A 26,286-nucleotide genomic window follows, 5' to 3' on the forward strand; every position below is an offset into this window, starting at 1 on the left:
GACTCCCTACACGGTCAGTGATTCCACCTGCTCCATCATCTGCAAGTTTATCTCCTCTACAACGTCATTCGTTTAGGGTCTGTATGGTTGTCTCAGTGGTGATGGGGTGGAGGGGGCCAGGACCGATGCACCCCTGTCATTCCTGTGACGTTGAAATGAGGGAGGGAGCAGTGCAACGAGGGCCAAATTCTTTGTGAGTTTTATATTAACGACTTCTATTTTGCAGCTTCTGTTGCTTTTGTAACAAGCACCAATATATGGGGTCAACGCTTACTCCGAAAGCAGCTAGGTCTCTCTTTCATGCCACTGTTTGGTTGTGAGTTGCTGTGTGGCAAGGACACCCCGCTGGTAAGGAGATGCCAACCTCTTAACAGAGTGCCCGGTACCACGTTTGGCCTCTTGCAAGTTGGCGGTACCTTTCTACATCTCTCTCTCTGCTCACAATTAAAAACATCAATAGGCTCTGATGAATATTTAATTAATTGATGTACTTGGATGGTATTAAATTAATCTGCAGACTTGTAAGCAGCGTGTGTTCCAACGCTCCTCCTATTGTTCGATCCCATCTAAAGAACCCTATTGTGGAGACCGACCTTGTGCATTGCAACTCATGAGCCACTTCACCTGCTGTACCTTTAGACCTCCGATGGAACGGACGCGCTTCTCTGGCGCTTTCCCATGATTGGTGTAGAAATGCCACGTACATCACTTAGTAAATCTCAGCTCAGAGTCATAAAATAGGCGCCCCAAGACAAGGAATGCAAGCCCTGCACCTTTTGTACAATAAGAACGCACCATATGCTTGAGTCACAGGTTGCAGAGCCTGCCTCTATTGATATTTTGGTCTCCCAGTTCCCATGGCCCCTCGCCATGGACTATGCGGGCTAGGGCGATGGACTATGCGGGCTAGGGCGATGGACTATGCGGGCTAGGGCGATGGAAGATGCAGTCCAAAACCTCTGGAGGGCCAACGGTTGCAGATCCACAGGTGTAAACACAAAATGGGGCCAGAAAGCCCCTAAGGCTAGGTTTTGTTGGTAGGTTGGGTGTGCTGTAGCAGTCCGCGCATGCTATGGCCTAACGGCACTGAGCAGTGGCATAGTCTGCTATGCAGTGGCAATAAATATTCTGATGGGAACGACTGCCGCCATGTGCCTGAGAGCGGAACTCTCATGAATACCTTCACTTTTAAATGTTGTATTTAATGTGCGTGAAAATAAAGTACTGCAGGGGCGCCCGCCATGAAGAGGTACTGTAGTCTTGGCCACCCCCACTCTGTATCCAGAGACACTGGCTGAGAGCAACTGCCCAATGCCTATTGGGGATTTGCTGGCAATCATTGGCCACCCGCAGCATCTTTGATGTCATTGGGGATAAGGGGTGGAGGAATGTAATGGTCGGATAGCAGCTGGTGGCAGAGGGGAGAGGCACATTATATTGTGCCCTTTTTTTTCAAACAATGGAAATACAACAGAATTAAAAGCAGACCAGAAAGATCATATGCCATGGGATTGAAACAGTGACACTTTATATGTGCTCACAGCCTCATATACCCTCGCAGCTTGGTTGGCCAGTGAGATGTGTACTCTGGCTTGCAAGCGGGAGACATTTTCCCCATGTATTCAGATGCACAGGATGGATTGAAACAATCCATCGATGGCTGAAATGGCACTGGTTCGGTGTCCTGGTCCAGACATGTTTATGGCCTCTGGGGGTGGCGCTGTTGGCGCTTGCCATGGTGCTTGGGCACACGGCACCAGGACCAAGACTACCGGTTCCAGCAGACCAAGAGGCTATGACGTCATGCTTCGGCCAGGCGTCCACCCAATCCAACACTTGAATACTGTATGTGCCCGCCCGCTAACACGGAAGTAAAACACCAACGTTTTGGTGTTGGTGCGCTCCTCAACTGTAGTCCCTTCCAGTAAGCAGTGCTTTGTTTGTTTTGTGTCCCCTGGCTTCGGACCCGGGTACTCTTGATTGACATCGTCTTTTGGATCCTGATTCTGCTGCAACTAACCTGCATTCCATTTGGTCCCTGTTGCTGTTGTTTTTCTGTCTTCTCTGATTTGATTTGTCTTTGGTACTTTGCTTTTAACTCCCTAATCACCTGGACTCTACCAGAAATCTCTGTCTTGGGATTTTGGGTCTTTGTGGATTGCTCTTTGGGATGGTCTGCCTGGATTTTGCTACCCGTTTCTTCCCTCATTCGCTTTCCACCTTGTGTTTTGTTTTTCTCGTGGTTGTCGGACTGTCTACCAGACGGGCCGTTTGATTTATGGACTCTGGCTTTCCTGCAGGTGGAGTATGTCCTCACAGGTCTCCAGTTATTCATTATCCTCTCTAAGGTAGGATTAGGGGATATGTGACAGAGGGGTAGGAAAAAACAAAGGTGATGAGATAGCAGATTGCTAATCCATAGATGTCCCCTTTGCAGCCTGGAAGAGGGCCGTTGTGGCATACTACTAAGTTGTTAACAGACTGCTCCTTTCAGACGCCCATATCACTCGCTTGTACGGGGTGCAATCCGGGGAAAAGGCTGAAATCCTCTGGGGCCCTGCCAATCGGGACCGGCACAGCCGTGACATTCAAAGTGATTGACATCCTACATAGTTTTGGGGTTTTTGAGTAAAAAAAAGAATCCCAGTGGTGTATCATTATTGTCAGGGCTTTAAGTGGACAGGGACCAGCCAGGGCTAAACCCAGGTAGGCTCCGAAATCTCGTTTTGAAGCGGGGCCCGGCCCGGGCTCACTAATCTCCCCTGGCCGTCCCAGCCACATCATGATGAGGATTTTTTTCTAAAGCCTGAAGCTCCCGCTCGTGTGAAAATGCCTTTAATCCGTAATGGTGGCGCCACACCTTCGAGGCATCCCTTCAAGCAAGAGATGCCCGTGAGCCGGCGCCACCATTATGAAGAGAAACACGAGGCCACTGGAAGCAGAGGCCTTGTTTTCTAAATCCTGAAGCTCCCGCGCATTTGCAGGAGTTTCATTCTTTAGGAAAAACTTAAACTCCAAAGAGCGCAAAACGCTGCAGCCAGACTCCTCCCTGCACTTGGATGAAGGGACCTCATCTCGCCTACTCTCTGCGCCCTTCACTGGCTCCCTATTTGTCAAAGGGCCTCTTTCAAAAACCTTTGCATCACCCACCGAGCAGTATACAAGACCGGACCAACATACTCTACCAGAAAAGAGTATGCCCTACCTCCCAACACACACCCTAAGATCTAGTACAGCCTCTAGTACTGCCCTTCTACTAGTGATTCCTGCCTCCAATTCAGCCAGGATTGGAGGGTCAGTGTTCTCTACCTTGGCACCAACACTATGGAACTCTCTGCCTCCCCATATTCAACACAACCAGGACCACATGGCCTTCCGTAAATCATTGAAAACCTGACCTTTTCCCTAATCATTGAAAGCGACCGCCTAGGACCGCCAAAACACTCCACCAATTACCATAACTCTGTTCTTTCTCCAGTACCGTGAAATAACAACTGCTGGCCTCAGAAGCTGTCCCATAATTACACCAGCACAGAAATAGGAACAGTCATGACTCTTAAACCAACCGTAGTGACCGAAAGGCTATAGGACATGCAGCTGCTGACCCTCGGCATCGTTGCCTGACTACAAAGACCACTATTAATTGTATACTTCGCCCTGACATGCTCATCTCATCCAGACCTGACATACCCAAGCTCTAAGACCAAAAGATGACTGTCTCTATATATCCTGGAGACCATAGCTCAGCAGCATCATAACTAAGCCTATGCACTATCTTCCCATAACGAAGCACTCCACGCCCCACCCCATGGTGACGCAAACCTCTGGCTTTCTGCCAAATCCGCAGTCTCCACATCACCGCACTCCCAAGCTCAGTCTGCCCCAGGCTGCAGCAAATGCGACTGGACCTGCTCTTACCAACTTTCCTGCTGCTGATACTAATCCGCAAACCACCATGGCATACCGGGAATCTACCCACAGAGCCACTACTGCAGAACCTAAAGCACTATGGTTCAAACCTAGCCTTATCGTGTCACCCTCACCTGATATACAAAGCGGTACATGCTCAAGTCAGGCAAGCAATAAAGCTACCATACCATCTATGCAGTACTGCTTCCACCCAATCTGCTCTCTGGCACCCCCGCCTCGATGAGACCACATTGCTGCGATATGATTTCACATCTATAACGACCATCATGCGAACGAGTCACCCAGCCACCCGCCATAAACCATGACAAGGGACCCAGAATATGGGCCCTCGATTCCAAGGACCCGCCAAATGAGGGAACCTAACATACCCGCTCCAACCAGAGAGTCTGACTCGAAGATCCTCTACCACGAACGCCCAGGACAATCATGGCATGCACATTAGGCTTCGAGAGCAATCGGAATCTGAGGCCTTGTACCACTAAGCACCATCACTCATACCAATATGCTCACTCTCCGTTTTACACCAACAAAAAATAGAATGCAGCTATACCCCTCGATCAATTTTGGCATAGCTGCACACATACCTAGACTACTCCATGAACCCACAGCCTGATAGAAAGCAGCTATACCCCACGAACAAATCGGCCTAGCTGCACACATAAACCTCTTACACAGGCCATTGGCCACCAGAATACAGACTCGGTGACCACCTTCCTTGCTGCTCACGTTCCACCGATCTCTCACAACCACTGCACTGAACCTTATGTTAGAATGTGGCTACCAACGCGCCAACCACCCTGGCTGCACACATACAGAGTACACCCAAGCACTATAAACTACATCACCTCTCTCCACTGATCTGGACTGTGGTCCCCGAGGGCATTCAACCCACAAGCGCTTTGAACTCACACCAATGGTATATAATGTGCTATACAAAGCACAATAACAATGACTGTGAGTGCTGGTTTCCATTTTGTAATCGGACAACTGCATCAGGCTGACCATAAGAGTGAGAACGACTGACCGAGGCCCAGACAGGATAGGGCCTGAGCGGGTTAGGCCCATCCAAAATCTGTAACTGCAGCGCTCTGTGGGCGTTTACAGATGTTAATGTCACTGCGGTGGGCCTAACTTCATTAGCTTCAGGCCCGACTTGTTAGACAATCCTGGCTACGTTAACGACCACAACTTAGGCTTCAGGAAGGGACGGATCAAGAATAGCAGCAGCGGCAGCAGGCAGGCTACAGGCGCGCTGATGACGTGCATAGCAGACGGATAAGAGACGCAAGCTCATTACAGAATGGAGAATGATGAGACGAGGCCATGGCTGCAGATTTAAATCCAGCAGCAGGCATGGGCGAAGGCGAAATCTGCTACCCACAGTCTGAACGGTGTTTTAACAACATGTATGAGTCGAGCAGCAGGCTGACCACAGAGGGCGGCCTCCAGCTAATGGGTGGCTATAAAAACTAGAATAATTACAGGAGACCAATTAAATGAGCCAGAAGAGCTTCAGGAAAGAGCACCTCCAAAAGCAGGCGGCTATAGCAGACCAAAGGTCGTATGCCTTGGCCAGAGAAGGGGGGTGGGGTAGTGGGGGATAACTAAAGCAGTACATTGGCACCTGTCAGGACTGGGGCCTACAGGAGCACGTGCTTGACCTACAATGTGGACGAGAGCCTTGCACTACAACAACCATGCTTCCACTAATTTCTAGCACTTCCACCATACCAGAAAACACCATCACCGAAAAACATTTGTTCCCACAGGTTTTCTTGTTTGCACACTTTCTACATCCGCCTTCCGTGTGAATCACTGCCTACCATTCCCAGTGCACCTCTATGTATACAATCCTATTCCCACACAACACAATCCCATCATATCTTCCCAATTTATCAGATCTGTGCGTCCCCATCTTATTCTTGCTTCGCCCCACCCACACATTTTGCCCCATTGTCACTTTCTTCCACAGTATTGAAGCTTCACAGCAAAGCATATGATAGATGCACTGGACATCGGGGGCAGAGCTCCTCTGTGGCTCCTCCACGGGGAAAAATACCATTACTTAGTTCAGTCCCTCTGTTAATAATCTGCACACATTGAAGATTTCACCACATGTGAGAATTTGAAGTGGGTTGAAGAAGATGGCTTAAAGAGTACACTGGGAGTGCATTGCAGTGATATCTGACCAGCAAATACAAGGCAAAATAAACCGAGGAGCCCCTAAACCCAGGCTCTTTCAGTGTTTTCAGGGGTTGCCCTCTCATCCAGGAACCCCGCGGATGCCCCAACGGGACCGGCAGGGACTCGGCACAGCAGTAGGCGATCTCTACGCTGCAAAACCATGCGTGCTTCTTGGTGTCTGCACTGACTAGGCTCCTGGGATGTGGTCACGTGGCGCGACAACGACGTTCTGCCGTCGCGCGTGCATAGAGCTCCCATCCTACAAAGGCTTCCTAACACTTCTTCTCCCTCGTGTAAACAAGCAGCGCACATCTTCGGTTCCTCCAAAAGTATTTTGCTTACATTTAGTTTGCAGCAATGGCAACAATGAGTGTTCTATTCAGATGTTTGGAGAGTGAGAAGTCTACTGCCAAATGTCTGCAGAAACGTCCCGTTTCACGCACGTGGCGAATGCTCTTCATTTTGGCTTACTGCACAAAAACCCAGACTCATTTAAAAGTGGAAAAGGTTGCTTTAATGTGACAGGCCAAAGCTTACAATTAAACGCTTACCTGGCTCCATGGCCTTACAGACTAACGAAATATTTAAACAACCAATTAACTAATTACACATTTTCATTTCCCCCAACAATTAGATAATTAAATAAAGCCATTTCCTCCCTAATTCTCCTTTGGACCCTACCATCTCCTTACCCCTTTTCCAGGCGTCCCGCTTTCTCCCTGGGGCCATGCCCCTCCAGGCTCAATACCTGTTCCCCCCCGGGGTGGCCCGCTTGTGCAAACAGCACCACCCCATCCTTTCCCGTGTCATTGCCCCATTGTGCTTCCCTCCCCCCACATCAAAAGGGGCCATGCCCCCGGAGCCCAGACCCACTTCAATACCCCTCAGACTCCCCTCTACACCAATCTCCCCCTTCCTATGACCTGCAGCCAGTCTGACCTGCCACATCAGCAACAGAAATTTTACATCACAACTTCACTAATGCCCCGACCTGTCACACAAAACTACCAGCCAATCGCCCCTTAACCTACACCAAAAACCCCCTAACAACTTGACCTGGGACGTAAAAAACCCCAACCATACCAACATACAATGGTCCCCCCCCCTTAATAAACCAGACCCCAGACCTAAACCAAACTGAAGGGGTGGGAGGGCGGGACAATCGCCAAGTCCAACCGTCACCTGCCTCCTGAACCTTCCCTGGCCCCTTAAATACCCCGGAGAGGCGCTCTGCCCCCACGGCCACTTGCTGTCCGTGTGCAGTGCCAAAAACTTCCCCGGGGGGAAACGCTTCACGTTCCCCCCTCCCCCAGCGCCCCCCTTCTCAGCCGTGCACCATGGCACCCGATGCCGCGTGCCCGTAGACTCACCCTTCCAGAGGCCTCGTGCTCCCCTCAACAAAAACATACTGGAATGGGGACCACCTGTGATCGCTTCAACAACAAAAACATTTGACCAAGTTATTCTCCCGATCTCTGCGCCTTGGAGCCAATACCACTGCGAATGGTGTGTTACAAATCACATATGAAAAGAATAATGACGCCCTTGCTGACCGCCTCTTGCCCTAAAGACTTCAGAAAGAGGAGATGGTCATTTACATTTGTTGATTCGGGAAAGGAGCATGGCCGCAACTCTCTGCACCCTTGTCAGATCATCCTAAATGGATATTATTCCTGAAATCCAGGCGAGGTGGAAATAACTTTCTCTGGGTAGGATAGATGGGGTAACAGATGCGTAAGTTTCCTCAGGTAGATTACCGCTGAAAACTACTGGCTTGTGGACGGTTCAAAGTCAATAACCATGCCCAGGCTCCTGACCGTACAATGTCCTCGTCCTCCCACAACGAAGGACGCCGCCAGAGCACACATTCCATTGAGGTTGGATTTGCATAGATGGCCATTGCTTTGCTTGAATTCATTTTCAGGGAGTTTTCCTACATTCTCCCTTTATGTCAGGCAGTTCCATAATCTACCAGCGGAAAAAAATCAGTCGGGGGACCTTGTGGGACCCCACATGTCGGGGATCATAGAGTAGAGTGGAAAGAGCCAATGTTGACCCCGCCCAACACCCCCAGCATACACCTGCGAGAGAAGGAAAGTAGCCCATTTCAGCTTTGAACCCTGCAGCCCAAACAGTCTGGCGAATTGCTCAAATCTGGTCACCTACGGTGTCAAATGCTATGGATGGATCTAACTGGACCAACAACCCAATGCAAATTGTGCATACGTAAATACTGGTCCTAAATGTTTATATTGATCAATGTTTGGTTCACTAATTGTCCTTGGTGCAGCTTCCTTTACTTCACCCCTTCTTGGCCTACTTCATCCATACAACCATTGAATCCTCTAAAGACGCCCTACTTGGAGACTTCCTGCACCTTTTCGTTACGGATCCTCTCCGCATCACGCTGTTTGAAGTGACAGCCTCGAGCATCTGTGTTTGTGTTTGCGGGACTTGATGACGCCATTGGCCATCATTGAGGAGGACCCCTTCCTCCTCCTCCAGCTTGACTGGGATTGCGCTTTTAGGTGGTGTGTATGATGGAACGGCTGCCACAAGGTTTTTGCAGCCGGGTGAACAAAAAAAAAAGCCTCTTCGTGTTCAGCCTAAACTTAAATTGATTGCTAATCAAATTACCCATTCCCATACAAATTTCGGGAGGAGACAAGTACACATTTTTGGGTAGGGCGGTAGGATGCGTCGCCAACCCAGCAGCAGTGATTCGAGGTGGTGTCATGGCTTGTCGCGTGCTATCTGTTTTTGTGGTAACTTTGAGCTACTGGTCCAATGGCGTATGTGCCTGAAGTCTCCTCGGTGAGCTTTAGTTGCAGGGCCCAAAGGAAGTTGCAGCCACCGGTCTCACGGTAGGGTGCAACTGCTTGGCCCACAGCTGGTTGCAATGCCAGGCAGGCAGTGGCAAATAGCTGCAGACCGTGCAGTGCAGAAACAGGCATCTCACTGAGGTGCAGCAACAGGCCCACAGTGCAGCCGCACTTTCTGCAGTGGGACATACTTGCTTGTCCTGCAGGCTGGTAGACCCAAGTCTCCCAGTGGGGTGCTCCAGCCACATGCCCTGCTCCAGTGGTGTGCAGGCATTGCAGTTGTGTACAACCCTGGTGCCTTCAGGAGGGTGTTGCTACACTTCCATCAGAGAGGGGCACATCTGCGGGCCCACAGAGAGATATGGCTCAGGGGCTCACAGTGGGGATGTGACCGCCTTTTCCATGCTGGAAAACAGCCGCAGGGCCTCCAGCAGTAGTAGTGTGCAGTCCCAGTGGCAATGGGCAATTGCAAGCCCCCGGAGCGGAGCGCCACCAAAGGTCCAAACAGGAGCATGGCAGAAGTCTCGGTTAGGGTTAGGTAGGATAGCTCAGGGGCAACGTGCTCGCCTTGGGAGCAAGACGACACGGAGCAACACAGGTACGATCCCCGGGTCCGCGCTTCGAAACCTCTGGGCATTAAGCACGTTATAAATAACCTATCATATCACATCAGTCCTCATTGTGTTGTAGCTGCATTTTCCACAGCGGGGTAAAGCTGCAGCAGTGATGTAGGCAGGCTTTGGCCTGACAGGCAAAGGCCACTCGCGTTTCCCCAGGGTCCAACCTACACCATACATTCGTGGGAGGGCGCTGCTGCAGGTAGTCATTGGACTCGTAGGCAATGAGCAAACTGAAAGGGGACAGAAACTCGAAGGAAACAGCCGACCAGACAGGAGGATAATGGGCACCCAAATTCCCAACAGACCCAGGGCTCTGTCTGCAGCTGGGCTTCCTCATTAGATGAGATGGAAGGAGTGCACCTTCCATGGATGGAAACGGAGCCTGGTCACGGGATTAAACACTCGCACGTGGTTACGTGGTAGCTCCCTTCTCTGACTGCAGGATGTCAGATCTCCCCCTACAGTGGAGCTGCGCGCATCCATAGTAAGACCTTTCTTATCTCATGCTGTGTTACTGGAATTTATGCCGCACGCCGCTTCTACTTCCATGGTGAAGGGCAGACTTTGGAGCATCTGCAGAAAGGCCATGCGGCTAAAAATAAACCCAAATAAAGCTATTCACAGCTCCGCCTCAAGATGATCTAACTTGGATTTGATGAAAGGACTTTGAACACATTCATTGGCAGGTGTGAAAATGTTGCATATTATGGAGGGCACCAAGTAACGTGCATGTGTCAAACAATGACTACTAGTAGACCACTATCTCACAGGCTGTTCTGGGGGTGTACTTGCATCTGTCAAACAATGACTACCAGTAGACCACTATTTTGCAGGCTATTCTGAGGTTGTACTTGCAAGTGTCAAACAATGACTACTAGTAGAGCACTATCTCACCGGCTATTCTGTGGGGGTGTTTGGTCAGAAATGAGTAGAACCCATACGATATTGTGCAGCCTCCATGTCGGGAATTAATTCTAAACCAGTGCTGGATGTTCGGGTCCTGTCGCATTCCTTTTTGGTTCATGTAGTCCCTCATGTATAGTACGGGAACGAACACTGGCATTTGATATCAAGACCATGATTTGAGAGCTCTGTTTCAGCGAGATGCCGTTAAAGAAACGAGTCTGCATAAAGAAGTGATATCTGGATACAAAAGTGGCTACACCACGTTTCAAGCTTTAGCAGGCTTGAGAGTGTTCCAGTTCAGATTGCTGTCGAGCATCGGAAGAGGAACGCATGTACGCCTGCCAATCAAGAGGGTTCACATGTGTGTAGCTCTCCTCAGGTCTTTGCCCATCCTACATTCATATGTTTCTGACCCGGAGGCCTCTTGATTTCATCTTTTTGAAGTCGATAACATGGGCCCAGTTAGATGGGTAAAATGAGCATGTATTATTTAAAATGGTGTGCGGCTGCTGGTACTCGCTGCGATGCAGAAATGTGTACTGCTTGAGCCATGTGGCATTTTGACTGTAGTGGGTTTTCCGGAAAACAGCGAGGGAGCCCACGTGGTTGGCTGGTTGGAGAGTGGAAAACCCAGGCTTCCAATAAAAAAAGGCTATTTTACATTGTTCACCCCCTCGCTTATTCCATTCTAGAAGCTCCCCTGTGACAGCCAGGGTTCATGGGGGGGCCTCGTCCTCCTGAGGAGACACAGCAATGAGTGGTGGATGGACCAATGGAGTGACCACTCCTTGTGACAAGTCTTCATAGTAAGTTTTAATGGTTGGATGATTCACTCGGCAATAGTGTCATCTGTGCTCATAGCCCCCACACTGCTCCAGTTGGCAATCTAATTTTGCAAGGTGACAAGCAGAATGCCAAAATTAGCACCCCCTTTCTTTTTAAATTGCTGATTTCCAGTGTGTCTGCTTGTTAGACGTTCGGAAGCGGTTTTCTTTTTGTCACATCGCCCACAACAAGGTGCATGTCTTTGGCAAACCATGATTAGAAGAACTGGACGTTATCACACTGTTATTTTTTTTGTGTCTCTTTAAAACTCAGGGAATTTTCTGTTGGGCCTCACTCTTGAATCGCTTTGTGTTCTTAGTCAATGGAAAAGGGGATTTTGTTGGAACTGTACTTTTTAGTAAAAAATAGTATACAATTATGCATCTTAAGGATGTCTGGGCATGCACACAGCCCCTATGCATATAACTACTTAACCTACGATCCTGGCTTCCCCTGCTCAGCCAGAGGTTTTCTAAAATTCTGCGAAGCTCACCCCCAATAGAGTGACCGAAGTTCATTAATTTTATCCCTTGACTACAAATCCTGAGGCTGTCCGGATGAGTATAAATGGTTTATAATTGCAAACACTTTAATTTTAGAGTGAGTGTGTTGACTTAGCCCAGTGTGTGTTATCTGCTTGGGGATAGCATACAACCCTTGTATCACAAAGCTGTGTGTTAACTATAATGTTCTATGGTCATGCATATGGTCCCAAAATGTGCTTTGATATCATGCAAAGCAGCCACACATCTTCACTGGTGCTGTTTGTCCCTTTCCCCTTTGTCATAGGGCTAATTCAAAAGAGTGCAATGGGAGTGTACCAGACTGTCCATCTTGGAATGGTAACCTATCAGAAAATAAATGGTATTGTTTGTTCTAGGTTTGGGAAATCTGATTTGCTCCGTGAGACCAGTGTAATGGCCCTATTAGATAATGGCCCTATTAGAACTACAGTATGTACTGGGAGTGATCGTTGGAAAGGAGCATTATAGAATTTGAAAAAGTGGCAATTTACAAAATTAGTACAAATAATTTCCTTTTTTATATCTTCTGGTGTTTGCTGAGAATAGACACCATTTTGTCTATCAGAATGCTGTGCCTTCTTGGAAAGGCTCCTGCTTAGATAAAATGCAGTGATCTGCTTCTTTAACCAGCCCAAGATCATGTCAATGTTGCATGCTGACCACTGATGGAGTGCTTCGGGTCCCACACCTGTGTTACAGCGTGCGCAACCACTAGTAATTAACAACAAAAAATAAATAACAAACGCAGTTGCACACCCTGCAGCCTGGATCTCTGCTCCCTTACAAGGTCTGTCAGAATCCCAGCCCCGCTCTGCACCCCCCCTTTCTTTCCCCATGGGCACGATGTGCCCCTGTGTGATGGCAACATCCCTGTAGGAACCATGTGCTTAAATACCGCGCTGGCCTCCACCTTCCCATTCTACTTTTAACCATAAAAGTAGAACCCGCGCCACTCCCCGTTCACCAAATTTGTCTTTTCGCTGGTCGCTTTGCTGTCGGCAACGACAGGGGGTGGGGGGGCTATCCAACCTGCACCTGACAACACGACCGAGAAAAAGAGCGGCGCGAGAATGGGAGACGTAGACAACGTATGGCATATGACCAGTGGCGTCGCTGGGGGGGGGCTAGGCCCCTCCTCTGAAATCCTGCCCCCCTCCTTGTACCCAATACGTCAGCTGGGCTACTCACTCTGCACTGTCTGCAGTACTGTGTTCGCCAGCACGGCACACACTCTGGGCCGCAATCAACAATGAAGAGCTTACGCATTAACTTGTCAACACCCAAACTTTCTTCTGTATCTGTAAAAATAAAATCTGTATGTAAGCAAATTGCCAATATCTCTCCAAACTGAATCGCATATATGTAACTCTGTAAAATGTAAGTATGCAACCCATAAGCTAAGCACCCAGATGCCTCGGGGCTTGGAGCACTCTACAAATAAATAAACTAAACTAAACTGTTAAGTTGCCTCTGCCCTCAAGACCAGCCCCTCCAATCAGAATGTAGCGCACAAAACTGGTCATAAGTGACTTAATGGTTTTTTGCCTACTTTTTGATGGGATGGGAGGGGAGGTGCAGTGGGGTTTGGTAGTTGGTGTGCACAAAAGCTTCTCTGCAGGAGTGCTTGTGATGTCACACATTCCCTTTCATAGGTGGCCCCCTACTTTTGTCTTTCGTCCCCTCTGTGCCCCCCTTAAATTTGATTCCTGACGACGTTACTGCGTATGACACAGTCTCGGACTGGCCTATGGGGGCAATCCCCGAATTGCATGCCCAGCACACTAGCGTGGGCCGGTTCAAAATGGGCACGTTTTTACTTTTTGGGCCAAAGTGGGCCACTTCAATTACTTTCAGTATGCAGCTAGTAGTTTTGAAGAGTGTTTCTGAACACATATCCTTTAAAATGCAGTATTGTATTTGCAACACATTTGACCAACAATCTCCCCCTTGGGTCTACTCAAATAGTCACAAAAGGAATTAAATTCTGTTTTCAACTGTGAGCCACTTTTTCTTTCTTGCCCTGGACAATTTTATGCCCCAGTCCGACCCTGATGATGAAGATAAAGCTTAATAAACTATCAAAGTTAAAACTTCGGCCTACATAGATGTGGGTCCTTTCGTTTGCAGGACGTCTGCGTTGGGCCCGGCTTGGGCCTACCCTGGCTGCAGCACTGACCTGTAGGTTTCACTGCGAGGCGCGGGCGTAGGCCTAGCAGCGGAGTGCGCCCACTGTCGCCGCAGCAGGGTATGGCGCTAGTCCGTGGAGCAGGCCCTGCAGCCGCAGGCCTCGCTGCATGCCCAGGTGGCGGCTGCGGGAGTGGTTGTGCAGACTGTTTCGCGCTGTTCCCTTTTGTGCCTGTGTTGCTAAGAGTTGGGCAGGCGCGCTGCCTTGTCAATATTGTCTCTGCGCCACAGATATGCTGCGGCTTTGTTCTTGCAGAGTCCCACGGAAGCCGCTTTCCTGCCTGGCTTTGTGAATAAACACGCAGGCCTGCCCGGGGCCTGCGCCAGCTCGGCGTATTATTCTCTCTGGGTGATGTGCTACTTTATCTCCTATGAAAGCGGCCACACCCAGACCTGCTGGCGAGGGGAGGAGACGGACAGAGGGAAACCAGCCGAATCCAGCCATGTGCCAAGCACACACTGGGTAAAGGCCGGCCTGGGTTGTACAAATAGTTCTGCTGTCCAAGGGTGGTGCCACCAAAGACACAGCTCTGCTATAGAAGGGCTGTCCTGCTGGGAAGACTAGTGCAACCAAATGGATACATCTCATGTCCTAACCTAGTGGGGCTGGGCTTCTAGCTCTGCTGTCCAAAGTCGGGGTGGCCTCAGAGATAGGTCGGTGGTGTGGGCCCTCGGTATTCTGAAGGATATCTTCTATAGCCTCTAATCCCTCTGAGTTAGCACTGCTGTCCCAGGCCAGTATATCATTAAGGAGATCCCAACACTGGCTTAATTCGAGGGATGGTTCTGCTGCCTGAAGCCTCTGTGACCTGAATGATCATTCTGCTGTCCAAGATTGGTGACTCCTGTAAACTAGCTCTATTGGCCGAACAAAGTCAAACCCAAAGGATCACTCTGTTGTCCGACATGGGGGGGGATAGCAGTGCTTTCCAAAGCTCCAATAACCTGAGGGGGACAGCTCTCCTGTCCACAGCAAGCTCTAGGTCTAGGTCCAAAGAGTGACATGGTGGGAGGCCACCCACTGAAGGACACTTGCCCTCAATTCCAACTGCCACCCTACTGCCTGTTCCCCTACCCCGACTGCACCACACCTCTCGCCATCCTGTTTCCCTTGAAACCACCACTTACCTGCATTGGCTGTCTAGTGCCTCCACCCCACCATCGGGCAGCGCAAGACACTTTTGTACGTCTGAATCCCCACAACGCTCTTTTGTGATCTGCAGAGGGCCACTAAACCCCACATCGCCATCTTCTCCCCGCCCTTCCTGTCCTTTGTTTTTTTAACAAATCCCAACCCCTCTCTCCAGCCCCACTTACCTGATTGTGGCAGCACCTGCCATCGCTGCAGCTTCCCTCCATCTCGCTTTGCCGGCTGCCATGGAAATGGAAGCGGGGCTCCGCATGGAGCCCCGGCTTCCACATCCATGGTGGCCATCTTGTCAAAGTATTTTCATTCATGGAATGGGACGCACGCGTGTCCCGTTCTTTGAATGAAAATACTTTTTTTGTATTGAACACCCTGGGTTGCTAATAGCGTTAACTACCCGTTCCACGGGCTATACTGGGGAGTAAGGTCCTGGATTCCTCGTTAATCGCCCTCACTTTGCTCAGGCCTTTAACTTGGGCAGCAGTGCCATTACCCCCACACCCCCTCCCCGGTATAGCATGTGGAACGGGTAATGAACCCTATATTCTTGCATGGTTTGTATTTGGCCTTCGCCCTGCCTGTCGTGACCTCTTCCGAGTTATCTGTCCTCACCCATTGGCTCTGCTTTTGCTCTTGATATTATTGACTTCCAATGTGACTCTACTCTCAGAGATCATTACCAAGGCTCAGAGTCTGCCCCTCTTGCCACCCCCCGTCCCCCATGCTAGGTTATAGCAGGAAGTCCCTCTCCAACTCCTGCGGTCTGCTCTGCAGAGGTAGCGGAGGCAGTTGCATCCACTAGCTGCAAACCAGTTGCTGAAAGCAGTCACTCGTCACCACGTCTTGTTCTCCAGGGTGTTACCCGAGGCAAGCTTCCCATAGTCTGCCTTATGCAGGGTTACCGGAGGCAGTCGTGCACCTTTTCATTGACCGCCCAGGGCACCAGCAAGTGTTGCCGGTCCATGTTTGTCCATGGATGCAATTAGATGTGATCATGTGGTAACAATAAAACAAGTGGTGTCTTCTCCACAGTGCCTAGCTCATATTGAGGTCCTTACACTCAAACACCACCACAGCCAAGCACCAGACACATCTTCCACCATGGCATTGTGCAGCTCTTGTGTCTTTTATGATCTTGCACGCTCCTAATCTTCTCTGAACACTCCTGATCCCGCACCATGGCCTGTTTTCCCTGCTCCTCCCCGACGAAGCGCTTGTGCATCTATTATCCACCGTGGTGGTGCCTCATCCTCCCCAATGATGGATTGACCTTCTCCTAATCCTACGCCATGGCCTTTTTCTTCTCCTCTTGGTTTGTGGTTCTGTGCACTCTGTATTCCCATCAATGACTGCACCGGTCACTGCTCATCTCCCCCCCCCCCCAAAAAACATCCTAACACGTCACCCATCTTCCGCTATGGCTCCACACATCCTTTATCCTCCCCAAAGTCTGCCTTGAGCACCATGCCCTCCCCGCTGGCTCTGCACACTACTCATTCTCCACAAAATGGCTATGCCCTGTCCTCCCTCCTCCCCCAAAAGAGTGCTCTGTTCCCTCTTCATCATGGCTCTGCCCCACAAACAACCTCTTCCCACCCAATGACTGACCTGTGCACCCTTTATTTCTTGGCTGCTGGTGAGGGCCTAGCCACTCCCCTTTCTGCACTAGGGCCCTCCATCCTCTCTGACGATGTCCTGCATACCGCTGTTGCTCTAGGTGCCCCACAAATGAGCAGTCCTCTTCCTGGCGTACTGTTAACCGGGGTATTGACCATCCCATCCGTTTTTCTTTTTTCCATTGGCAAAAAAACGAGAATTAATTTTCTTTATGGGGCCTAACATGAACCGTTGAGCCCGGGGTAATGGGAGGCCTCTCCTAAGCCCCCTCCACTCCTCCCTCGCTGACGGCAATCTCAGCGGACCCTGAGACCACACTTTGCTGGGGTCCCGGTCCTTCACTGTGAGGTGCAGTGGTTTTAAGTGTACGAAAAGAAGTTGTGGAACTATGTTCCGTGCTGGCCTGCCACCTCCAGTGTGCAATCGAAACCCCCAAGCAAGCACGCCTGTTGTTTAAGGGAACGTTCAGTGCAGTGCAGGGAAGTGCACGTTTCAACTTCTTCCAACGCATTTGCATACTTGCCAACCCTACCGATTTAGGCGGTAGGATACCGCTTTTTAAGCAGTCCTACCGCCTACCGATTTTTTGACACCAAATACCGATTTTTTTTGTAAAAAAAAAAAAAAAAAATTTTTTTTTTTTACATTTTTTTTTTTTTTGCCCACGCCAGCTCGGGGGAGTCTTTCAAGGGCTCCCCCGAGCTGGCGTACCGGGAGAATGCCCGGCATGCAGGCTTTTAATGTCAAAGGCACCCACGGTGGTGGGCTAAAGCGCCCCTCCGCCGCGGGTGCCTTTGGCAAAAGGCACCATTAGTCCCCCACCACGCCAGCTTGGGGCAGTCTTTCAAGGACTTCCCCGAGCTGGCGTAGCGGGAGAAGGCGTGGCATGCAGGCTGTAATGTCAAAGGTACCCACGGCGGTGGGCTAAAAGCGCCCCTCCGCCGCAGGTGCCTTTGGCAAAAGGCGCCATTAGTCCCCCACCACGCCAACTCGGGGGAGTCTTTCAAGGACTTCCCCAAGCTGGCGTAGCGGGAGAAGGCACGGCATGCAGGCTGTTAATGTCAAAGGCATCCACGGGGGTGGGCTAAAAGCGCCCCTCCGCCGTGGGTGCCTTTGGCAAAAGGCGCCATTAGCCCCCCACCACGCCAACTCGGGGGAGTCTTTCAAGGACTTCCCCGAGCTGGCGTAGCGGGAGAAGGCGCAGCATGCAGGCTTTTAATGTCAAAGGCACCCATGGCGGTGGGCTAAAAGCGCCCCTCCACCGCGGGTGCCTTTTGGCCAAAGGCGCCATTAGCCCCCCACCACGCCAGCTCGGGGGAGTCTTTCAAGGACTTCCCCGAGCTGGCGTAGCGGGAGAAGGTGCAGCATGCAGGCCTTTGATGTAAAAGGCGCCCACGGCGGTGGGCTAAGGGCGCCCCTCCACCGCGAGTGCCTTTCACAAAAGGCGCCATTAGCCCCCCACCACGTCAACTCCGGTGAGTCTTTCATGGGCTCCCCCGAGCTGGCGTGATGGCAGAAGGCGTGGCAAGCGCCTCATTGTCATTGAATGCCCCCGCGGCGGCGGGCTCATTCAATGACAATGGGCTGCTGACGCGCCCTATTCCTATCATAACCTCCTCGCCGGACTATTTTTGAAACTTTAAGATTCCTACAGATTTTTGGTCACAGAATGTTGGCATGTATGCATTTATTTTAAAACGAACCCATTCCAGAACGGTTTCTTTTTAAAATGAGTGGAGGAGCACTACTCCCCTCCACTTCAACCACGGGTGTGAGGTGCCTGTGAGGGGCTCAGAGGGTCGTTTCTAGGCAGGGCCTTGACGAAGTTCGCCCTGCTCGACGTGCTCTTTCCCGCTTTATTTCACTTCAGAATGGCTTCTCTTTCCCGCTTTATTTCACGTCAGAAGGGCTTTTTTTTTCGAGTCAGGAGTTCGTTGCTTTATTTGGTCTCTCAGTTCCCACTCTGCGGGACCAAGGGAACGGCGGCCCTTGGCAGGATGAATGGGCGTGTTTGTTTGTTTTTCCCTAATAAGAAGCCCTGGTGCTTCGGGAGCTCATTTTTCGCATTTCTGGGTGTGGCCGAGGGAGGGAAACATTCTTGGCCGCAGTTGTACTGTTTCTTTTCTGCCTGGTATCGAGACCCAGCCCGCAGGAGCGCCAAGCAGAGGGCGGGGCTACCCCAGGGATGTCGGTTTCCTTTGCAGAATGCCCTGGAACGCATGTGAACGAACCCACGTCTGCCATTTTGGGAAACTTATTGCGCACGTTGCAACTCGGGTGCCACTCTGTTGTACAAATCTTTTCTATGGGGCCATGTCTGTGTGACACTACTGCTTGAAGCCGCGGTGAAGGTTAATTAAAGACTGTCGCACGTTGGGCCACAAGCTCACTGGACGAATAGTGGGGAAAGAGGATCTAACCTTTGCACCAGTGGGGAAAAAAAATCAGTAAATGCTTTGATATTACAAAATGGAGCAAACCGGTTTTGTAACAATCCATATGATCTAAAAACCTTTGCACTAGGGCAACCGGGAATCTAATTTTTTTCCTTTGTACTGTTTGCTACGTAGACATGCCAATATTGTGGAGCCCCTGAGGGGGGAGATTTCACAACAGAAATCAGTTTTCCCATAGGAATGCATTTGGGTTATAATGATTTTAGGTGGGAGAAAGTTAAAAATAGCATTATTTTTAATTGAAAAATCGGGAGTCTCCCACCTAAATCGGGAGGGTTGCCATGTATGCCTACGTAACCTAAAACTAAAGGTGTTTACATACATGCCAACATTTCAGCGTACCTGGAAGGGAGATTTTGTCAGAAAAATTGGGAGATGTTAATTTCCCCATAGGAATGCATTGGGGCTAGAATTAGTTTAGGCGGGATAACGTGAAAAATAGTATTATCTTTCACTGACAAATCGGGAGTCTCCCGCCTAAATCGGGAGTGTTGGCATGTATGTGTTTATTACATTTCTTTTCATGTTATGCAGCAAACGTAGTAAATCGAGGAGCCTGCTTTAATTTTGCCCTGGTGAAAAAATAATTCTTAACGATTTGAAGCTAAAGCTCTTTGCTCCATTCCATATTATCTAAACGGCAAAATTGATCCTACATTTTTTTGCTCCACTTTTTGCACAGGTGCAAAGGTTTGACAATCTGGCCTCGGGCAGGGCACCAGCGATAGGGGAGCAATTTCATTTCTACATAATAACATCACATTTACCTGCTTATCACTGAAGAACTGCTGGTATAATTAAGGACCCTGTGGTCTATTTTCCATGATGTGAAGACTCAGGTCTGGTCATTAAATGGCTACATACTCTAAGCTACAGGTCATGTTCAGCACTTGGGTATGAAATACCTGCTGTCAAAAATAATGAATAAAGTGCCAGACAGTCTTGTGTGACTGTTCAGGGAGCACACAGCACCATTTCTCGCTGCGTGTCCCCGGGAGACCCACGCACAGGCTTTGCGGGATGCCTGTGCTGAAGGGTTTGGTGCTGTGGTTTTGCGTAATGCAGGGGGTGGTGCTGCACTGCGCCGCTATCCATGACAGTGTTACAGAGGATAGCATTTTACCTGCACCCTCTGGCACTGCATGAGCCATTGTGACAGAGGTTGGTGCTTTGGTTGCACACTGTGTCTTTGCACGAAACCTTGTGGCAGAGGATCTTGTTTGGGCTTCACCAGGAAGATCTGCCTGAGGCCTTGTGATCGACAATTGTGCGCCAGTTGCACAGTCAGGCCTTGCATTGGTGGAAGATGGCGCTCCATCTGCGGCAAGTCGCTCTGCACAGACCTGGTGGTGGTGGATGATGCTATAACTGCATTGTGCAGCTCCCCAGATGGTCTTGCGTGAGAGCAGCGGTCTACAACCTTTGGATCCCCAGATGTTATGGTCTATAACTCCACTCCGCTCTAGCCATCTAGGCACAGGTGAGGGATCATGGGAGTGGAGTCGTATTTCCTCTTTCCTTACTGTCTGACTGCCATTCGGGCATGGTGTGCTGCTAACAATCTGTCTTCAGGCCAGTAAAACTGAGATCCTTCTCATTGGGACCCCAGCTCCCTCCTACACTCTGGCCGCTCTCCATGGGTCCCCTCCCCTTACCCTCTTGTGAGGCAAAAACCTTGCTGTCATCTTCAACTTCCCTCTCTCCTCACATCACAGACCTTGCCAAGAAGGCCCACTTTCAGCTGCACCTCCCCAGAGGCGTTCTCTCTTTCCTCACCTTCCCCCAGAAACTCAATGTCTCCAGCGCTCTGGTCCTCTCCAGGTTGGACTACTGCAACAGCCGCTTCCTCAATCTGCCTAAACCCCCCCTTCAACTAATCCAGAATAGGACTGCAAGACTTAACCTTGGCCTCAAGCCCAGAAACCGCATCTCTCCAGCCCTAAAATCTCTCCACTGGCTTCTGGTTGCTATAAGGATCAAGTTCAAGACCCTTTGCATCATCCACCAGGCCTTCTGGGGTCTGGGACCCCGCTACATCCAACTCTCTCCCTAAATACCTCCCTGCTAGAGCCCTCCAGTCTACTAGTTCCAACTCTCTGCATATCAGGCTCTTTTCCAAGCAGAGTGTTGGGGGTAGATCCCACTCCTCAGCAGGAGCCTCCCTCTGGAATTGCCTCCCTGCCTCTCGGACCTCTCTGAGCCGGATCTCCTTAAGTTCCAGAAGGTACTCATGACCCTCCCTTTCTCTTCTTCCTTCCCTCTCCACCCTCCCCTGCATGTCCCCTCTGCTGCATTTTGACTGGCTACCTGGTTCCTTCTGATTCATACAGGGTACGATGCCCTCCTCGCCCAGTCTTCCCTAGCACCTCGGACTCCCTTAGCCCCCTACCCCCCCCAACTTGCACCTGTCCTACCGGGCTTCCTCACCCTGCACTAGCCTGCTGGGCCTACACTCCTATTGAGCCCATTCAGCCATGTCCTCGCACTTAGCATGTGGACCGCATTCCCCTGCACTTTCTGCATTCCCCAGGCACTTCTCCACCTGGCCTCCCGATAGCACTCCCCTAGCTCAGGGGCCCTCCCCCCCCTTGACCTCCATTCCGACCTGCACTTCCTTTCCCTCCTTAGCATTAGCGCATTCCGCTCTGACCGGCACCCCCCCCCTCCTCCCCACTCCCCTGCACTTCTTGTTACTGCACTTGCACCATCCGAATGACACAAGGCCTAGCAGGACCGGTTTTTGCTCTTCATCCCTGCCCCCGACCTTCCACCCTCTTCTGTCTTGTTGCACCTTGAAACACCATTTGCTGTATAGGCGCATTATGAATGCCCAATAAATACAAATAAATAAATAGTCCAAATCATCTGAGGGGCAACTGGTTGCAGACCCCTGCAGTGGAGAACTGGCCCGTGCTTCCTTGTGTGCCCCTGCACATAGACTTGCATCAAAGGATGGTGGTTTGAACTCTGCCAGAGGATTGTCTAGCATGGCACAAGGGGTCTGTACAGAGAGTCTTAAATGGCAGAGCCACCATCTGAGCGGCACAGGCGACCCCTGCGCGCATCAGCCAGCGTACAAATTGTGTCCTGCCATTTTGAAGAGAATCTCTGCTTCACAATTGAATTCGTCACCTGGTTTTTGTCCCTGTGCCCGCAATGATTTGAATTCCTTTGCAGTTTAAGTGCCTTGGTGTGTGGGTGAACCAAACAGGGACGAGTGCTCTTCTGGGCGGTGAAGATGGTTTCTCTGCATGCTTGCAAAGATTCAGACCCTGAATGTGAGGGGATGGTGGCGGTAAATGGCCCTGATGGTAGAGCCCCCTCGCTGGGCACGCACAGATTGAGCAGGCTACCCAGCCCGACGGTGACCCCTCTCCCAAACCTCGTTCAGGCCCTGATGGCTAGGGCACCTTGGGCATCCACAGGCTGGCAGGGGTGCACCTTGCTGATGGCAGAACCCCCTGTGCATGCATTGGAGGCCAGTGGCACTGGCAGCCTGACCACAAAACGTCTTTTGCCCACACAATTCTAATATTAAAAGTTGAACACACAACCTGGGCCCTCTCTACACATGCAGGTTTGCAAGGTAACAGTCTAGGCCCATTGCATGCCCACCCTCCGGCAGAGGCCCACGGCAGCGATTTGAGGACAAACCAGGCACGGGCTGGCAGATGCCGCCTGCCTTTTGGAGCGATTTGGTTTCTTCTCTAAAGCCAAGAATCCACCTGTAGCAAAACAGGTGAGGGCTGGAAGGTTTTGAATTAATCATAACCCCGGGCACAGCTCTGGGCAACCCTCTGACCATCGTTTTTCAGCCTGCCAAGCCATTAGTGAAGGGGAAAAACCATATGCAAATCAGGCTTAGTCCTACCCCAAAAGGGGCATTCAAGTCCGAACTGCTAGGTCCCATCCCTTCTGCACGAGACCACAAGCATCCCTGGAGATGTTTCAGCCTTATTGGGCGTCATCAGTGAGGAGTACCTTGGATCTCTAGGCAGGGCAGACCCGGGACCCACGTCTGGCCATACCCAGAGCAGAGGTTAAGATTCATTCTACACCTTCCAGCCATCACCTCTTAGTTTTTGACAAGAAACCACCTGTGGCATCAGCAAACTGGCCGAGGCACCCAGCAGCGACCCTTCACTGTTTCTGGGGCTGGAGGAGGCCTGTCTCCTGCCCTGGTACAGTGCATATGGGCATGACGGGCTCTATGCCTTGTTATCCTGGGTCGCCGGGTTCTATATAGCGCCACTTTCGCGTGTGGGAGTTGGTTGGTTGGTTGGTTGGTTGTTTGGAGCAGTGCGCGATTGCATTGCTCTTGTGGTTCATTCGTGCAGCTTGTAAGCAAACTGACTCAGGGTGCTGTGGGGAAGGGGCCTAGGTGTACCATGGGGGGTGGGCAGGAGTGTTGTGTATCTGGTTGAGGTCTTTTGGGGGGGTATTGTGGTCTTGCGTGTTGGTCTGCAGGCTGGTGCCATTGCTCCCAGCATGGGGTTGTGTGGTTGGGAGCAATCTCTTCATGCTTGCCAGGCTTGTGCTGGTTCGGGTGGACTGCACACTGATTCATGGAACATTTTCCTATGGGATTGCACCATTATAAAACACTTTCATGAATCAGGCCTCTGGTGTCTGTTATGGTGGGAGACTAAAAAGGTGGCGCGCTGTCTAAGGAGCCAAACCTTTAATGAGTAGAAAAAATGCATGGCATGTTTAAGGTCCAAACCTCAACATGGGGAAGAGAAACCTCCCAGAGGGGATTCAGAAGAGGAAACACCAGCGAGGGGCAAAATAGCACGGGGTACAATAATATTAGGCGCTGGACTCCAGCATGTGTCCAAATAATGCCCTTGCCAGTTTCTTGTTGTTATTCTGAATGTTGTAGGTAGGCTCTAATCTAGATGCTAATAGGGACTGGAACTTTTTAATTTAGGGTCTTGCAACCTTTAAAATCAGCGAATGTGTAGATGTTTGAGATCTCGGGATTAATGTCGGCATTCTGTTTTTCACCAGCCTGGACGCCTGATGCAAGCAGTACTGGAAAGCAGCAAGTAAAAGAAAGCCTTCTGGAAGGGAACCCGTCCGCAACCAGCCTCTAACTGTGAGTATTGCTCGCCCACCCCTTCGCGGTGCCCCTCTCCTCCCTGGCTCGCAGGCTGAGAGGGAGTGGCCTGGAATCTGGCACAAAAACGGGGATGAGCCAATTCATTCCTTGGAGAAAAACAAGTAAGAGAAACGTGACCCTAGACATTGGCGCCACCTGCCGGTAAGAAGGCGTGCTGCTAGCTTACGCATGTCCCAATTGGAGTTTTTAGTAAGCTTACACTCGTCAAAATCCCTCGGAGAGGAAAAGCCATTGTTTGGCCAGGCGGAGTCTCCGTAGTTGGTTCATGCTTGCTCGGGACAATTCAGGTAAAACGTTAACATGCCTCAATTTCCCCAGAGGTACTTGCTCTTCCATGGTGTAGCAGTATTGTCAGAGTGGAGCACAGGAGTCCAAGAACAGGTCTGTTAGGCGTTAGTACCTTTTTTCACGCACACATTAGCACCGTGCACCACCCATGGGCAGGTTAGGGTCTGTATTTTGCAGCACACGTTTCAGAAACATTGTGTAAAAGGCCATAGAATGTGTAATCGATTCTATAAGGCAACACGTGCCACGTCAAAAAACTGTGCTCATGAGCATGTTGCAAAACGTGTTCATGTTAGCGGTGCTCAAAGACAAGTGATGTGGCCTTTCCCAGCACCATGTGCCAGCTGTCAAGCTGGTTCAGGCCCAAGCTGTAACCACAAAAGTGATTGGTGGAAGGTTTTGAATCAATCTGAACCACTGGCATTGCTCTGGCAAACCTTCCATACCACCGTTTTCTTAGCCCGTCTATGCCATTGCAAAAGGTGTCCAGCCATATGCAAATTAGTCAAGTACTGCCACCAACGGTAGCAGCCCAGTCCGAACTACTAGGCCGAGTCCCCTGTGCACGGGAGCAAGCCTGATTTGCATATGGTCTTTCCCCTTTTGTAATGGCTTGGCAGGCGAAGAACAGTGGTCTGGAGAGTTCCCCGCAGCAATGCCAGAGGTTCAGATTAATTAAAAACCATCCAGCCATCACCCCTTTTGTTTTGCCTTAGACTAAAGCAGATCATGAGTTCTGTCAACACAAAGGGGTAGTTCTGCTCCTCCTTCATGCTGCTTGTGCCTAAAGGAAAAATCACAAGGCTTGTCTCAACAATATGCCAACTTTGCCACTGTAAAACAAATGTTGATGCTGCCTGTGCCTAGCACACGAGGCATCTTATATCTTAAGACAATTCTACAAACCCTGAACTCATAATGGCAGAACACTGCCTGTTGCCCTACTCAACAGATCGAGGTTGGATCAGCCTTCTGCTTTCATGACCCAAAGAGTTCAGCTTTGCTTCGCTTAAAGGCCCGGGAGGATCGCTTTCATTCTAGCGCTGAACTGCGCAAACATGGCCCCCTGCGCACCCAGCAGTGGACATATCTGAAGGTGAGCGGGGTGGCGGGGTCCTACCGTGTCTCATGCAGTCAATGCCCGTGGCCATGGCAGAACCACATTTCTCACCTGTGCTCCCGCTGCCAGCCTCTCATTTGTGCTCCTTGGCCAGGGCAGTAGGGTACCTCCTGCCTCAGCTACAGCTGGTCCAGAGCAAGGAACCCCTGCTGGGTCTGTAGGCCAATGCAAGAGGATGTAGAATTCCCATCAGGTTGGAGCAGTATGGCTGTGTACCGCAGATTCCCAGGCGCGCGCCGGTACTGCCAGTGCTCAGCCCCACGACTCCTTTGCAGGGCCTTGCTTCCTTTTAGTTTTTTGCACCAGGTATGGCGTTACTCCCCGTCCCCTTGAACAGAAATGAAAATGAAACGAGACCATTAAAGTAATCTGGGTACTGCTTTGTAAAACCACTAAAGGGTTGAAGATTAGACAAGCTGGGTCAGGATGTGTAATCCGTTCTCCTCCCATGCTGCAGAACCCTGGGGGACTCCATGCCACACCCCTTGATCTGCTGCAGGACTCGTAGGTTAGGTCTGTGTTGCAGGCCCCCCTCTTCCTT

The 26,286-nt window shown here is 50.6% G+C and overlaps 1 protein-coding gene across 2 annotated transcripts in view; it reads left to right on the top strand.

The window, feature by feature from the left end:
- The window catches only part of AHNAK (AHNAK nucleoprotein), a 138,583-nt gene that overhangs the window by 51,276 nt on the left and 61,021 nt on the right, over window positions 1-26,286 (top strand). For both annotated transcript variants that reach the window (XM_069645218.1, XM_069645217.1), the window contains exon 2: window positions 24,226-24,313. The gene's annotated coding sequence lies outside the window, so the exon portion shown is untranslated. The remainder of the gene's footprint in view (window positions 1-24,225; window positions 24,314-26,286) is intronic.

The sequence above is a fragment of the Ambystoma mexicanum genome, chromosome 2p, assembly GCF_040938575.1.
Source record: "Ambystoma mexicanum isolate Mex_15411 chromosome 2p, UKY_AmexF1_1, whole genome shotgun sequence".
Taxonomy (NCBI): domain Eukaryota; kingdom Metazoa; phylum Chordata; class Amphibia; order Caudata; family Ambystomatidae; genus Ambystoma; species Ambystoma mexicanum.